General features: G+C 30.3%; 2 pseudogenes; both read left to right on the forward strand.

The window, feature by feature from the left end:
• Positions 1-291: 291 nt before the first annotated feature.
• LOC150035534 (putative disease resistance protein At4g27220) lies at positions 292-4300 on the forward strand (annotated as a pseudogene).
• A 1103-nt stretch (positions 4301-5403) lies between these two features.
• LOC120079164 (uncharacterized) lies at positions 5404-10125 on the forward strand (annotated as a pseudogene).
• The last annotated feature ends 6613 nt before the right edge of the window (positions 10126-16738 follow it).

The raw sequence follows: 16738 nt of genomic DNA on the forward strand, positions 1-16738 counted from the left end.
AGGAAACCAAGTGATTGTGTCCTTCCCTTTTGGTTCGAGTTCTGTTGCTATTCGAGGAGTTTGTGTTTGTTCGGAGAGATCGTGACAGTTTGAGGGTTGTACAAGAAGAAGTTTTCTCCAAACGTATAATTACTTGAACCCTTAGCATAGAACCAACGAGTGTTATGCTGGATCAATTGGGCAGACATGCAAACGGATGAAGATTTTTGTTAAACTTCGTAGCATAGCTACAATATGCCCTATGGTTTGCAACACTATAGAAGATGTTGCTCTCGGGTCTTCAATGTAACGATGGACCATAAGGGTGGCATTGCAACGCTCCAAAAGATGGATGGTTCTGTCTTCAAGCGTAAGGTTACACTGTCCATAGGGTTGCTATACTCAGTCTAAGGGCATTTATATAACTTTCTTATTTTTTTCATCGTTGATGATCCCAATCTTCTTTTCCAATTGTTTTTTCTCCAAATGAATGTTCTACCCCTTCGGAGGATTAAAACCTACAAAATTGGATAATAAATGCACAAATTTTAAGAACAAAGGTAGATTAAGCTAAGGAATATAACACTTTTATGGTGCTATTAGAAATATAGTTACTCATGGCAATACCTTGTTGTATTTAGTTTCTTTGAAAAAATGTTACTAAGTTTGGTTATTGGTTTGCTTATATTTGTCCCTTTGAAGACATTTGATAGTTTCCTTGTATTTAGTTTCTTTGTAAAAACCTTCCAACCCTATTCTTATATATAAAAGTTCTTATTAATGTTTGTATTGATATTGTGTTAAAATATGATTAGTTGATTATGAAAATCATGTGTGTAATGATAAGATTCAAAGAAAAATAAATGATCAAGACATGTACTTTTTTATTAACAATATAAAACTGTCATAAATTTTAAATTTCGTGACAGTAAAAATGTGTCGCGATAGAACATTTGTTGACATAAAACATTTGACATGGTTCAAATATTCTTAACAATAATTTGTCACGATTAAGATATTTTTGACAAGAAAAAATGTCACTGTATATTCTTTTTTCATATTTTATAATTGTAGTCAATATCCACAACAAAAAATTAGCCAGTTTCGAGTGAAATAAAGATATGATAACATGTCATAGTAAATCTGACAATGATAGTTGTTCATCGTCGGTAATTGTTCATTGTTGACAATTATTAATTGTCATTAAAAGTTCAATTATGACATTTAAGAAAAAAAACTATCGTTGATTATCATATCTATATAAGGGATACCATGACAGAAAATAACTGTCAGAATTTTAGTTGTGATAATTTTTGAATGTCATTGAATCAAAATTTTGTTATAGTGAGAAAAAAACTGATATTTTATGACCATCAATATATATATATTAAAATTAATAGTTATTTTTTAAACTCTAAATTAAGGTTTTGTTGACGGTCTTATGTCATGAACGTCAGAAAAACAAAAAATCCGTATGTTAAAAAAGGTTAAATTTGTATTAAGGGATGACTCTCTTCCTTTATGAGTTAACTAAAGTAGCCAAGAGTGAGCATGACACTCATGCTTTCTTTTGTAGCAAAACGGTTAGCAAAACAATTGAGTGTTTTTCCTTGAGTGTGGTTCTTTCCGATGATTCAGATGATTTGCATGTAGTCTATACGAGGCAAGCTAGAATGAAAGTAAGGATGACACTAAGGATTTGTCCTAGGAAAAAAAAAGAAAAAAAAAGGAAAAAAAAAAGAAAGAAAGAAAGAAAGAAAAGGTAACAAAGCCTTGCAAAAATGGTAACCTTGAGGCCTAGCAAACAAACAAGTTTGGGGGAGGGTGTATATTCATGTAGGTTTGAAGCTTTAAGCAAAACTTATTAACCATTGGGCACCATACTATGTTTAATGACTTGTAGTTAAGCTAGTGTGGCATGTTGGCTAGTTAACTAAGTGAAGTTAAGCCTTGAGGTAGTAAAACTTGGTAAGGGTCCTTTTAGATGTTTGAACAAAGTTAAGTTGTTAAAGTTTGAGATCATGTCTCCTAAAAGTTACTCACTTTGCATTTTCACTTGATAAAACATGTTCATTTATTAATCTTTACCCTTGTTTTTTTTACTCGAGGACAAGCAAGGACTTAAGTTTGGAGTGTGATAAATGTCTCAAATGCATTATTTTATTATATACTTTGGCACTTTTCCTAATGAAAATTATTATTTACATGTTTATTTACCTCTTTAATTTACCTAAATAGGATAAATTGTTAAAACATAGGTTCTTTAACCGTTTAAAGAGTATCTTTACAATTTTGAGTTGGTTTTATGATCTTTTGCTGAGGATGTTGACTATTTTATAAAATTCGACTATGATGTGCCCTATAAAAACCCTAGTTTTCCATATTTGTGATCAGGCATTCGTGGTTGCAGATTTCAAGATTCGTGTCCAGTCGTATGTTAGAAGATACATTGTTATTAAGATAGTGATAAGAATCTATCACTGATAGATAGTGCTAGAAAACTATTGCTACCTATCGGTAGTAGATAGTAATACACACTAATAATGAGTTTCCTTTAGAGATGTCTACTTTCCCCATTGGGATGAGACCTCTCGGGGACCCGCATTTAGATGGGGAATAGGAGAGGGAGTGGGGGGAAAATTTTTCTGAAAGTCAATTGGGGTCGAGGATGGGGACGAGGAATCCCCGTCCCGTTCTCCATCCTCACCCGTTAGACTTTTTTCTTATATTTATTATAATAATTTAATGTTATGATATTTATCTTTATTATATAGATATTATATTTAAGTTTCCAGATTTATTGTTTAATAGTCAAAATGATGGACATGTTTGAATTAGTGTGAAAAAAGAATATGTCTGAATTATAATAAATTTAGATTATGTAAATGAATAATTTGATAAATAATTATTTCCTTCAACTTGAAAATTTTGAGTAATTTCTCTTCGAATTTTAACTGCCCATGTGTAACAAATCATATAAAAGTTAACCATTTAATTAAAACTTTTTCATAATAATGATTTATGTTAATTGATTTTTTTTTTTTAAAAAAATCAAATTGAGGAAAATTCTTGGCAGGAAACCTGATCCCCATAAATTTCTCGTGAAAATTATCTATTTGATCCCTGTGGAAAATGTAATGGGATGGAGAATGAAATAGGGAGCGGCAAAGCCATCCCGACCTCACTCCGTCCTATGAATATCTCTAATTTTCTTAAAGCATGGCATCTTAGATTATTTTGCATGGATTAGACAAATTTTTGCTATATTTATAAATTATTTTAGATTCTACTATATTTATAATTAATTCCATTCATTTTATACACATGTAAACAATCCGAAAAACATATATATAGATTTTAAAATTAGTAATAAATCCCATCGATTGAATTTATTCTCTCATTTTAATAAGAAAAATACATTACATGCATCTTGAGTGTAACTAATCTAGTGGTCCACCCTTTACTAGTTGACAAACTCGTTTCATTAATAGATAATTTTGTATTTTTTGCTACAGCATGAATGATTAGGATTGATTAAAATTGAGGGAAAAAAAAGGTGGGTTGCCGCTGTTAAACCCCACCATTTCCAAATGGATGAGTGTATGGGATGGGAGATGTTGGAAAAACAATGTTAATGAAAGAGATTTCGAGAATAGTTATGGAGAAAAAGTTATTTGATGAAGTGATCACATCGACCATAAGTCAGACCTTAGACATAAAAACAATTCAAGGACAACTTGTTGATAAGCTTGGGCTGAATTTTGACCAAGAAACAGACGAAGGAAAGGCCCTTATGCTACATAAAAGGTTGAAGATGGAATAAAGGATCCTCGTTGTACTTCATGTTTGGAAGCAAATTGATTTAGAAATCATAGAAATTCCAAGTATTGAAGATCACAGAGGATGCAAGATCCTATTTATCTCTAGAGTTAATAGTGTACTCTTGAATGATATGTGCATACGTGAAAATTTTGAGATAAGAGTTTTACAAGAGGACGAGACGTGGAATTTATTCAAGAAAATGGTTTGTGAGATTGTTGAAACATCTGATTTAAAAAGTATAGCTGTTGAAATAGCAAGGAATGTGCACATTTGCCCATTGCTATAACAAAGATCGCCAAGGCATTGAGAAATAAACATTCATCCATTTGGAAAGATGCCTTAAACCAATTAAAAAATCCTGTAGTTGTCAATATAAGAGGCCAAATTATTGTTTTTGCTCTATAGCATGTTTCCAGAAGATATTGTAATTGATGTGAAAAAATTACATGTATATACTATTGGCATGGGTTTCTTGCATGGTGTTGACACTATGGCATAAGCAGAACATAGGATAGCAAAATTGGTGGATGATCTCATATCTTCTTCTTTACTTATAGAAGATTCAAATGATGGTTGGGGTCATGGATATGTTAAAATGCACGTCATTCGTGATGTTGCTATATTAATTGCCTCCAAAGACAATCGTATTTGTACGCTAAACTATTCCAAAGGATTGGATGAATCATGACCATAAAAAATAATGTCAGGTGATCATACAATAATGTACTTAAATATTGAAGGGTTGTGTAACACTCCCCAAAAATTAATGTTACCTAAAGTTCACTTATTGGTATTACGTGGATGATTGTTGGATGAGTGTGAGTTGTCAAATACTTTCTTTGGACAGATAAAAGAGCACAAAATTCTAGAACATTAAATTTTCCACAGAGATGACGCCATTACTTTTCCCTTTTGCAAACCTTCAAACATTGTGTTTAATTAGATGTAAATTGGGAAACATGGAAGCGATTGGAGACTGAAATAGGCTTGAAATTCTTAGTTTTCAAGGATTAAACATCATCGAGATCCCAACGACGATAAGCCAATTGACGCGACTAAAAGTATTAGATTTATCAAGATGTTTTAAACTAAAGATAATTCCACCTAATATTCTCTTGAATGTGAAAAATCTAGAAGAATTGTATTTGGAAACTTTTGATGGATGGGAACGAGAAGAATTGAAGGAAGGAAGAAGAAATGCTAGTCTTTCAGAGATTAGCCACCTTTCTCACTTATAGCATTGTGGATTCAAGATGAAAAAATTATGCCAAAACAGTTATTTTCAAGATTGTTGAATTTGGAAAAGTTTGTGTTGGGTTTTGTTTTGACTTCAGGCCTACGAAGCGAGGATTTCAGCCCAAAGAAGAGAGGTTGGTAGAATGAAAGGCTCACAGAGAGCCATGCCTCTCAGCTGCCTCAACTACACATGGATTACTCCACTATCGACGATCAATGGGAAATGTTAGAAGTCGATAAAAAATTTAGTTGGTAACAATTTTTTCTCTTTCTTTTCTCTCTAATTTCTAGAAAAACTCTCTAACCCTATCAGACTTGCTTTGTGTTCTTGCGTGAATTTATAGAGACTGAAGGATCAAATCACACATGCAAATTGAAGAAGAGAAAGAGGAAGAGAAGATGAACAAAAGCATGTACGTGGTTTGGCCTAATTCGAAGCCTAATATCTTTCTATTACAGATTTTGTTCATGTATGCGAAGAATAGATGATCTTTTATTGAAGTATTGTTCCGAGATAAGTTTTCTTTTATATGATTTGTTACAAGGGTTCTTCCATTTGAGTTACAAGAAAATGAATCTTTACATTTAAAAAACTCTATATTTATGACAAAATTTAGAGTTTCGACATTTTATGGTTGAGCAAAAAGATCCTTTCCAAAAAATTTTGGTCCAAATTAGAGTTTAAAATTGGGCAAATTGGAGAATTTGGAGAGTATATTTCCTAGTGATCACGATCATGTTAGAGAATCTCAATTCAACAAGTTGAATGTGATAAAGTTGTTAGATTGTAATAAATCTGGAAATGTCTTTTTCGACTCTACCTTGGATGATCTTTTGCATCTTGAGGAGATTAAAATTATCGATTGTGAGATGATGACAACGATCACTATAATGGAAATCGAAAGTACAGGGATCAAAACAATATTTAAACATTTCATGACTTATGTTAGAATTAAATACTACTTTGATCTATATATTTTAAACTTTGGTTCATTTTCGTCCCTATACTTTCAAATGGTTTGTATACTTTCAACTTTGGTTTGTTTTGCTCCTTGTACTTTCAAATGGTTCATTTCATACACTATTAGACATGTACCAGTATCTATCATTGATAGACAATAGCATTTTGTTACACTTAATCCATAGTTTTGTCATTTAAAACAATTAAATGACTAAATATAATGATCCTTAATTTATTAGGTAATTATTAATTTGGTTACTAAATTTTGCAATTTCTTAATTTTACTGTTATTGTTTAAGAACTTCTCAATTAATAATTATCCAATACTTTAGGAACCAAGTGGTATAATTAGTAATAATTTAAAAGCAAAATAAAAATAAAAATTTCATATTTTATTTTTCTTTTTGCTATGTTTAGTTTAAGGAAACTAAAACAATGAACGAAAAATAAACTAAAATGAGATTGAAAAAGGGCAGAGGCAAATTTGAGAGAATTTTAAAAATAATCTTTTATTGTAACATTTTAAAATAATTAGTAAAAAGGAAAAATTAAAAAAATCATATAGATGAGCCAAGTATAATGGTTATATTTCCAAAAAAAAAGTATGCTTTTTTTTTTTTTTTAATAAAATCTAAATATAAATAATAATTAAAATAATTAAATATATGGATAATTGTTTTAAATGGTAAAATTGTTGATTTATTTTTAAGTATAGCAAAATGTCACCATCCATTAGTGATAGACTGTGATAGACATCTATCACTAACACCGATAGATGTCTATTATGGTCCATCATGGTCTATGACTTATAGATAATGACATTTGATTATATTTGTAAATAAATTGACTCTTTTTTTTTTCTTTTATCTAAAAACATGCTAAAAATATTCATACATAATAGCAAAATATCACAGTCTACTTGTGACAAACACAATAGATAGCGATAGATCACTACTATCTGTGTCACTACTATCTGTGTCTATCTATATCATGATAAACACAAATAGTAGTCTATTATTGTCCATCGCGGTCTATCACAAGTAGACTGTGATATTTTGCTATTAAAATATTTTGATTCATTTTTTTATATTTGAAAACAATCTGAAAAGAAATATATACTAATTTTGTAAATAATAAATGTCATTTGATAATTTTTAAGCAATATGGTTTTACTAACATTTTAAAGCAATATTAGGTTTATTAATTTTGAAACAAAAAAGTTAGGACAAATATCAATTTAAATCTTAAACTAACAATTGTATCAATTTAACCTTAAATTTTTGGGGTTGTATCAATCTAAATCCCGAACTTGTAGAGTTGTATCAATTTAGATCTCAAACTAATAATTGTATCAATTTAAACTTAGGATTTTCACTAGTGTATCAATTTGAACTTTTAACTTTCATAAGTTTATCTAATAAAACATAATACAGGGTTTAAGTCGATATAATTATGAAAATTTAAGTTTAAATTGATACACTTATAGAAGTTTAAGGTTTAAATTGGTACAATTATTTGTTTGAAATTTAAATTGATAGAACGCCAAAAGTTCAATGATGAAATTGATAAAATTAAGTATAAATTGATATAATCCGAAGGTTCAAGATTTAAACCAATACAATTATTAGTTTAAGTTTTAAATTAATACTTGAAGGATATAATTGATATTTGTCCAAAAAGGTTAATACATGTTACTGCGTTTTACTTAAAGGAAAATAACATGAATTAAAATAGGTAATTTTCGTTTGAAAGTTAAATACTCAATTAATTTAAAATATGAATTGTCAAAAAAACTGATTAAAATATGTAAATTAAAATTTTTAACTAGTCAAGCACTTATAATTAGGTCGCTAAAATTAAAATAAAATATTAAGCTTAGGCTTTTGAGAGATTATACTACATTGACATGCATAACTATATGTAATAATTTTATTTATCATGGAATCATTTTTTGTTTGTAGGTTGTAGGTTAAGTTAAATTTTTATCTCAACTAATTCTTCTATTGTGATAATGTATAAAGATGATAATGATAATTATTTACAACTATATTAATAAGTATATGAATGACAGGTATCACTTCCTAATTTAAAGAAATTGAAAATTGGGAAGGCTCACAAATTGAAGATGATATTCCATAGTATATTCCTTCCTAATTCCTTCTCCAAGCTCGAAAATGTACATATTGGTAAATGTAAAAACCTTGAAAAAGTTTTTCCTTCCAATACAATGAGTAGACTTATATGTCTTAAATCTTTAAGGATTGAGAGTTGTAATTTATTGGAAGGAGTATTTGAAGTGCAAGAGCCAAATGTTCGCAACAAGAGAATTGATTTGCTCTCGAGTTTGATGTGCCTGGAATTATTTTAATTGCCAAACCTCCAATATATATGAGAGAAGGATCCTTGCGAACTATTGAATGTTAAAGCATTAAAAATTGCTATTCGTCGATGTCCAAAACTCAAAAGAGAATATCTAGTTTTTCATCAACTAAAAAAGTTGGAAATAGATTTAAGTAAACTGAAAAAGATTCTAAGGGAAGAAAAGTCAAGACAGATATTGGAACTTGATCAATCGGAGACTTCAAAGGTAAATCTTCTAACATCATACATTTGGTAATTATTTTGAGAAATATATTATTGGCTTCGATATGTCAAAAGAGGATTGTAAAAATTTGGCTTCCTAAATCTTCTAAATGAGTTGTGGTGTTAAAACAAAAATTCTCTTGGATAGAAATAGGAACCTTCTCACTCTCGTGTTTATTAAGTTTTGAGTTTTGGGTAATTACAATAAATAATATTTTTAGAGATAATATCTAAGTGTATAACAACATTTTAAAAAAAATTGTAAATATAGCAAAGTCTATCGGTTCTATCGATGATAGATTTTTAGCAGCAATATGGTTTATCACTAATAGACTCCTAGCAATGATATAGTCTATCACTGATAGACTATTTAAATTTTGTCATATCTATAATTTTTTTTATATTATGCTACAACTATTAAATACTTTGGGTCTGTTTCCCTTATTTACCGCTGTCTCGTATTTTTGCTTTCAAATTAACAAAAATTATGTCTGATAATTTTATTTATTTGTAAAAATGTCTACAGGCCGAGATTATACAATTCTGAAATGGTCCAAAATTATTTTTCAGACTTAAATGCTTGAGGCTATATGGTTCTTTTGACTATCGTCTGACGTATTTGCCAATAAAAATTGTGCAGATACTACCCAGTCTTCGAGAGTTTGAAGTAAGAAAAACAATGTTCGAAGAAGTGGATAATGTTGAATAATGGCAACATGAAAAACGATATTAGCTTTCAATTTTGAGTTTATATGAACTACCCAAGCTTAGACATCTGTGGAATGGAGACATACAAAAGAATAATTCCTTAATAATTAAGAATTTGATGCAATTAAATGTATCAAGTTGTGGCATATTACATCTTTTAGTTCCATCATCAATGTCGTTTAGGAACTTGAGATGGTTAACGGTGGCAAAATGTCATAAGTTGACCTATTTGCTAAGTCCATCAGTTGCTAGAAGCATGATGCAACTTATCGATTTGGATTTAGATGATTGCAAAAAGATGACTACTGTGGTTGCCAAAGGAGTGGAAGAAGAAAATGATGAAATTCTATTCAATATATTAGATTCTGTCGTTCTTAAAGATTTGTCCAAACTGACAAGTTTTCATTCTGAAAAATGTACCATCAAGATTCCATCCTTAGACAATATAGTTCTTAAAAATTGTCCCGACACGAGGGATTTCTCTCGTGGAATTGTAAGCACACCACGTTTGTCAATGGAACAAATTAGATTCTTTGATCTCGCAACCTTTAACTTTTATTGAATCCTTAAAGATTCAAAACACATCATTGTCAAAGATATCAATGTCACTATTCAACAAGTTTGGGAAAACCATTACGATACCAACCTCCCATATTTGTATCAAGAAGAGGTTAGTACATATTTCAAAGGACTAATAAAAGTAGTCAAATTTTAAGGTTTATTGCTGAACTAATATATATGTATATGCAATTTGTTGGGTGAGGTTCCTTATGAACTTATTTATGTAGAATTTGGAGGAAAACCAACCTGATCCTTCTTCTTATGTTGAGGAATGAGACTCATGATGATATCCCATTACTTTATGAGATTCCATCATCCTTAATAAGGTCAGTCACTTGAACCCTTATTGTTTTGACTTTGAGAATGGTATCATGTATAAAATTTATATTACAATAAAAATTTGACAACTTAGATATAACTCTTAGACATTATATTTAATTTGTCTTCGCCCAAAACTTTAAGCTTTTGAGTCAATTGGTCATTTAAGATGATGTCAGAGCATGTTAGTTTAGAATATCCTGTATTCAGGCCCCTGCAACATTGTTTCCTCCCATTTTAATATTAGAAAAATTGCATTGAGAAACTAAAGTCATGACTTCAACTTTTTTGTAATTGCAGGTGTGGTAATCATATAACACTCACATAGCAATCATATAGAAATTAGATAGCAATCGCATAACAACCACATAGAAATCATATAGTAATCAAAATTTCAGGCGAAAGTTTTTTGACATGTTTGCAAAACAACAAAACCTAGAAATACATGCCCAATTTTCCTTTTTTTTTTTTTTTAATGTTAAAGTCTCAATTGCCCCTTAATATTATTTCCACTTGTTTGGCTCTAATTTATATTTCAAGCCCAAGAGTGAAGGGGAGTGTTAGATAGCATATAATTATATCCACCTGTATGAGAGTAAGTGGTCTAGGGAGGTTATGTGTTAGGGTCTTTTTTATATTTCAAGCTCTTCTTCATATTTCAAGTTCACAAGTGAGGGGGAGTATTAGACATTATATTAAATTTGCCTTCACCTGCTAGCTTATGTTTTTTTTTTTATTTAAGATGGTATCTTGGTTCAGGAAGTCTTTGTGTTGAAACTCTTGCATTGTATTTCCTCCTCAATTAATATTCATTTTCACTTGTTGGTCTTTTTCATATTTCAAGCCTACAAGTAAGGGCAGTGTTAGATGATATATAATTAAATATATCTTCACTCACTAACTCAAACTTGTTAACCGTACTAATATTTCAATTACTTCTTACATTTCTCCAACTCTTATTCACTTTTGATTGAATGAAGCGCAGGACTTGAGGTATAGTGAGGATGCTATGGTTGTAGTATATTTGGTATATTTGGTGTATATCCTCCAACCTCCGAAATTTCGTTCCAGCAAGTTCTTCCCATTAAACTCTAATTAATTAGGAATGATTTTCTATCCATTATGTCCATACTAAATTAGGAATCTATAACCTTAATTAAGTAGATTATGTAATAGAACTTAAACTAATAAAATAACCAAATGTAATAAAATACTAACCCCCATATAAATAGCACATACTTTAGTTAACCGTACTAATATATGTATATGATTGATGTGATTTCTTACGAGTTTATTTATGTAGAATTTGGTGGAAAACAATTTGATCATTCTTCTTCAAAAAGACTTCAAGATCAACAAAATATGAAATGAAAACAACCTATTAATAGTTAATAGAACCACTTTTGACGAAAAATAGTTGACCAAAAGAATGTCATTTAAAAAAAGGAATTGGGATGGGTATCAAATTAAATAGAGTGTAGCAATCATATCTTCCATTTTTAAAATTTGGAGAAACGGATTTCCAAAACAATACCAAATCACTTGAACTATACATATTATTCACAAAAAGGGAATTAAAATTTGAAAGTACCTCAAACAGAGGCTAATGCAATGCAATTGTCCTGTATGTTGTTGCTTTGCTAATTTGATCGAATTTCCATTTAATGAATTTCAGTCTTCCAAATAACTGTGTCAGTATGAATATAGTTCAATTGACATAGTGTTTGTACTATCAACTTCGAGATCAAAGTTTCGATTCCTCTACCCTACATTTTAATTATAATATCTTTAAAAAAAATAAGTCCAATTTGGGTATGGATCCCAATTTTAGTCCAATATCATTTTTAAGATCACAGTATAAGTAAATGAATTTGGATGTGCATATGATTGATTTGGAGCATAATGGAACTTGTCTTCATCTATTGGATATTTGAAAGAGAAAGAAAGAAAGAATGCTTTGTCTTCAGTTTTATTTTTTAGTTTGTGAGTTTTGCTATGTGGTTTTATTTAATGTTAGTATTTTGTTATTTCTATTTGATTGTCATGGAATTGTTATCTAATTGCTATCTTATTGATATCTGAGTTCTATTTGATTACCATCATTTGTATTATAGGCTTATGTATCAGTGTAATATCTTATTTTAGTTTTTATATTTTTGCAATATTTTGTAGTTATGATTAAATTTTCAATAATTTAAGCATAGAGATTCAAATATGGCTATATGATTGACAAGACTTCTATTTGATTGCCAGGTGATTATTATCTGACATCTATCTGATTGTCATGTGATTTTTATTTGATTTTATCTTATTGACATGTGATTTTCATTGGATATTAACAACTTTGTGATTTCTAATTTATTGTCATGCAATTGTTATTTAATTGTTGTCTAATTTATTGTCATGGTTGGTAAAGTTGGTAGCTTTGTACCTTTTAATTCTATAGTTGGTATTGTGATTTCCCCTCGTAAACTACTTAGAATCAATGTGATAGATTGCTAAGGGATTGTTTGGGGTGTTGAGTTGAGATAGGATGTCTGGAGTTCATATGTCTGTGGAGTTTATATGTTTGTAAAGTTCAATGTCTGTGTTTGGAATACAAAGTTATTTTATCTGAGTTCGGTCTGAATTCATATGTCTGTGTTTGGGGTGTATAGTTGAGTTCATATGTCTGGGTATCTGATGCAGTTTTTTGAACTCTAAATAATATGCTTTTGTGATTACTATTTTTGTTTTGAAATTTTTTTATTAATTAATTCTACCCATCTTTGTTTGAATAAAATATGGATTACAATTTTTTTCTTTTAATTTTTAAAACTTTTCTTTCTTTGTTTCTTTCTTGGGCAATGAACAACAATTAACTTATTACATTCTTGTAGAAATATGATTAAATAAAATTAGAAACTAAAGAGAAATCAAAACTATTGATTCTAGCTATTTTTTCTCCATGAATTTCATTATCATCTTCTTTTTTTCTTCTTCTTCTTATTGTTGATCTATATTTTTACTATGTCATGATTTTTTTTAATTAAATCTCCCTCATCATCGTAACAGCCAATGGAATGTTACCACATTTCATCTAATAGTTTCACTTTCATTTCCTCTAAACTTGGAGAATCATTTGAGAACAAATCTCTATTTTTCACTTATTCTTGGTGGAAACTGTTCCATGATTTTTTTTTTCATTTTATGGTTTTTTTTATATATATTACATATACTTTTCATCTAAATATTCTTAACACTCATTTGATATGTGAATTCATTGCATATAAATATTGCACATAATGTAGACAAAATAATATTTTTTCTTATATATAATCAACAACCATACAACATACTTTAACAGTCATTAGTCTTATAGTAGTCAAATGTGGTTGTTGAAGTTGATTATCGAAGATGATTTTTGCTGGAGTTTGTAGTCATATGTGGTTGTCGAAGCCTAAAGTTGGTCACATGAAGGTGTATTATAGTTGATTGTCGAAGTTTGTCATGGGAGGTGGTTTTTGAATCCCGGAGTTGGTCGGGCGAAAGTAGTCATCGAAGTTGATCATTGAAGATGATTTTTACTAGAGTTTGTAATGGAGATGACTATCGAGCTCAAAGTTAATTGCATGAAGGTGGTATTAGAGCTGGTTGTCAGAATTTTTTGTCAAAGGTGGTTATTGAAGCCTCGAGTTGGTTGTCAGAGTTGCTTGCTCAAAGGTGATCATCGAAGGTGATTTTAATCAGAGTTTATAGTCAGAGGTGGTTGTCGGAGCCTCCAATGACCAACTCCGTCAACCACCTCGTCAGAGTATGTAGCGTGAAGGTGAGTTGGAGTTGAGTCACCGGAGGTGGTTGTCAAAGTCTGGATTTCGTTATTGGAATTGTCGTTAGAAGTGGTTGTCGGAGCCTAGAGTTGGTCGACGGAGTTGTCATCGAAGGTGGTTGTGGGAGCCTGAAGTTGGTCATCGGAGTTGTCATGTGAGGTGGTTGTCGGAGGCTAAAATTAGTTCTCGGAGCGTGATACAATCGATGGGTGGAGCCATTGAAAACATGAGAAGATGGGAGATTGAAAAATCGTCATTGCCCTAGATTTCCCAAAGAGTATAGTATAATATTCCAAATGAAATAAACTTTACACCAAAATGAAAAAAAATCCAAGCAAAGTGAGCTTACATATTTGTTATATATTTGATATCTTCTCGCGAACTTGTTCTCAATGCGTCAAGATAGTACACCACGTCATCAGTCACATTAATAACAATTAATGACCAATGATCACTAAATAAAAGACACAACTAATTAGTATGGAACATGAAGGTAGCTCATTACATTAACATTTTTTGGGTTAAAAGCACATAATAATTTTTACTCCATTGTAGATCAAATATGCAAAATTTTCAACATAATTTTCTCATATTCCATTATTTGGTATACAAGTTCAATGATTCCAACATAATTCCACATTGAAAAAAAAATAGAAAAAAAAGAAGTGATTTTTCTTTCAAGTCACCCAAGAAGTAAGGTAAAACATGAGTATAATGAGCAATAAATAATTATACTTACCCACGATTATAAAAGCAATAACTAATTGATCGTATTCGGAAGTTATTAATCTAGTACAAAAGTTCCGAGCTCTAACATCTCGAGTATTTTGGCCCGCGTATATAAGAGATGGATCTACAAAAATTTACTTCGACCCTTTATTTGAATCAACAATGAACGAGTGTAGGTACCTACAACAATAGATCGAACACATTAATTTACTACCAATTAATGAAGGGATAATATATCATAAACAAATAATATTTACTTACGCGATATAATCCACCATTGTTAAAGTCTTCACTTTTTGCATGCTACAAAATTCGATTACATTTTCTCGCACAACATAACTCTTTTGACCAAAACCAAAGAGCTAAACAAGTAGAGGAAGGAAATACTAGTCCCATCAACCATTACCTTTTCTACGTACCTAAGAATAGACTTCAAGGATATTGATAAATTTGATGGTGCATTAGTAACTTCACTCTCTTTCGGCATCGTCCTTGAAGCTTTTTCCTAACACAATTAAGATAGAACATGAGTAAAATGTTCATTTCTAAATAAGATAGAAGAACATGGGACTTACACAATTCATCTTCAAGATCGGTGGTATACTAATAGCGATTACTTCCTTCTCCTTTCCTGCATTCTCTGAAACTTTCTCCTAAAACCACTAAGTTATAACTTTATAAGTAATTAAAAGTAAATTTACCTCATAAATAAGATGTAGAACAATGGGAATAGTGCAATTCTTATTTATCTTATACTATAGTGGTTGTACACTAATAACTTCCTTCTCCTTTACCATCTTAGTTGAAACTTTCTTCCCTTCCCCACGTGTGGTTGATGCACTAACAACTTCCTTCTCCATTTCATAACTAATATTAATACCATACGGTCCTCGCGTGTCCATAAATATAAAAGTACAAACAAGTTAAAAATTATCATAACTAATAGTTGTAAACTTAATGGATAGATTAAATAAGATAGAACATAAGACTAACTGTGACCCCAACATTTGATTTTTGCTTCTTTAGGATTTTATTCTTGGAGCAACTACCATGCTCAGATGTTGGCCTGTTTTGAATTCTATCTTCCAATTCCTTAATGTGCTTACGAAGTACTTCATTTTCATCAATAATTTTTTTTTTTGTTTGTGTCTTCTTTTTTCGCTGTATGGAAGTAAATGGTATGTGTAATGAAACCACCCACCCCACGTAAGCGTCCACCATATTCTGGAGTACCCATTGCTTGAGTCAAAACATCATTAAGTGAATAATTTTTTTTGGAAAGTAGATCTCCATACTTTATGATCTCATCCTAAATGGAAATTATATATATTCAATAACACATAAAATATTATAATGATTTCATTCAAATGTAACATTGATAATCTGACTATTCGGCTGGCAACTTGTTGAACATCCCCATTGTCATATTCTCCCTTTTTGTTTGTCTGAACTTTTTTCCACATATTAGCTCGTCCAAAATCACATTCGCTAGAGGAAGGTACTTTTTTCTACATAATAAACATATTGTTAAATATAAGAATATTTGTAAAATAGTTAAATTTAAGAATATTCTTACCATTTCCTCGGCAAGATTCACATAATCTCTTCTGGACATCCGCTGATTATACTTGTTCTTCTTTCTTCGTACTTGTTATTGATTTTTCACTTTCTATAAAAATTTAATAGTTCAAAATAAAAATGACAATAAAGTGGGAAATATTTGTTCTTAGTGAAAAGTTGAATACCTCGAACTCCGGAGATAATTTCAATTCGACAAACTCTTGCCAATGATGTGTTTCAATTATGTGGGAGTATATCGAAGGTGGGTGTAACAAAAGTTGGGGTTCATCCTTAAAAGGGATGATATATTGCGTGGTTAACAAACTCCTGAATTGACGAAATGCAACGCCTATAGTTTTGAGCATGACCTTCTTATATCTACCCTTAATTATGAAAGCAACCTATACATTTAAAAAACTTCATTATTACTTTTCAAGTAAAATATTAATACAATTCATCAACAAAGAAAAAT

This window comes from Benincasa hispida, chromosome 6, assembly GCF_027475165.1.
Source record: "Benincasa hispida cultivar pf3 chromosome 6, pf3_genome.v1.1, whole genome shotgun sequence".
Classification (NCBI taxonomy): Eukaryota; Viridiplantae; Streptophyta; class Magnoliopsida; order Cucurbitales; family Cucurbitaceae; genus Benincasa; species Benincasa hispida.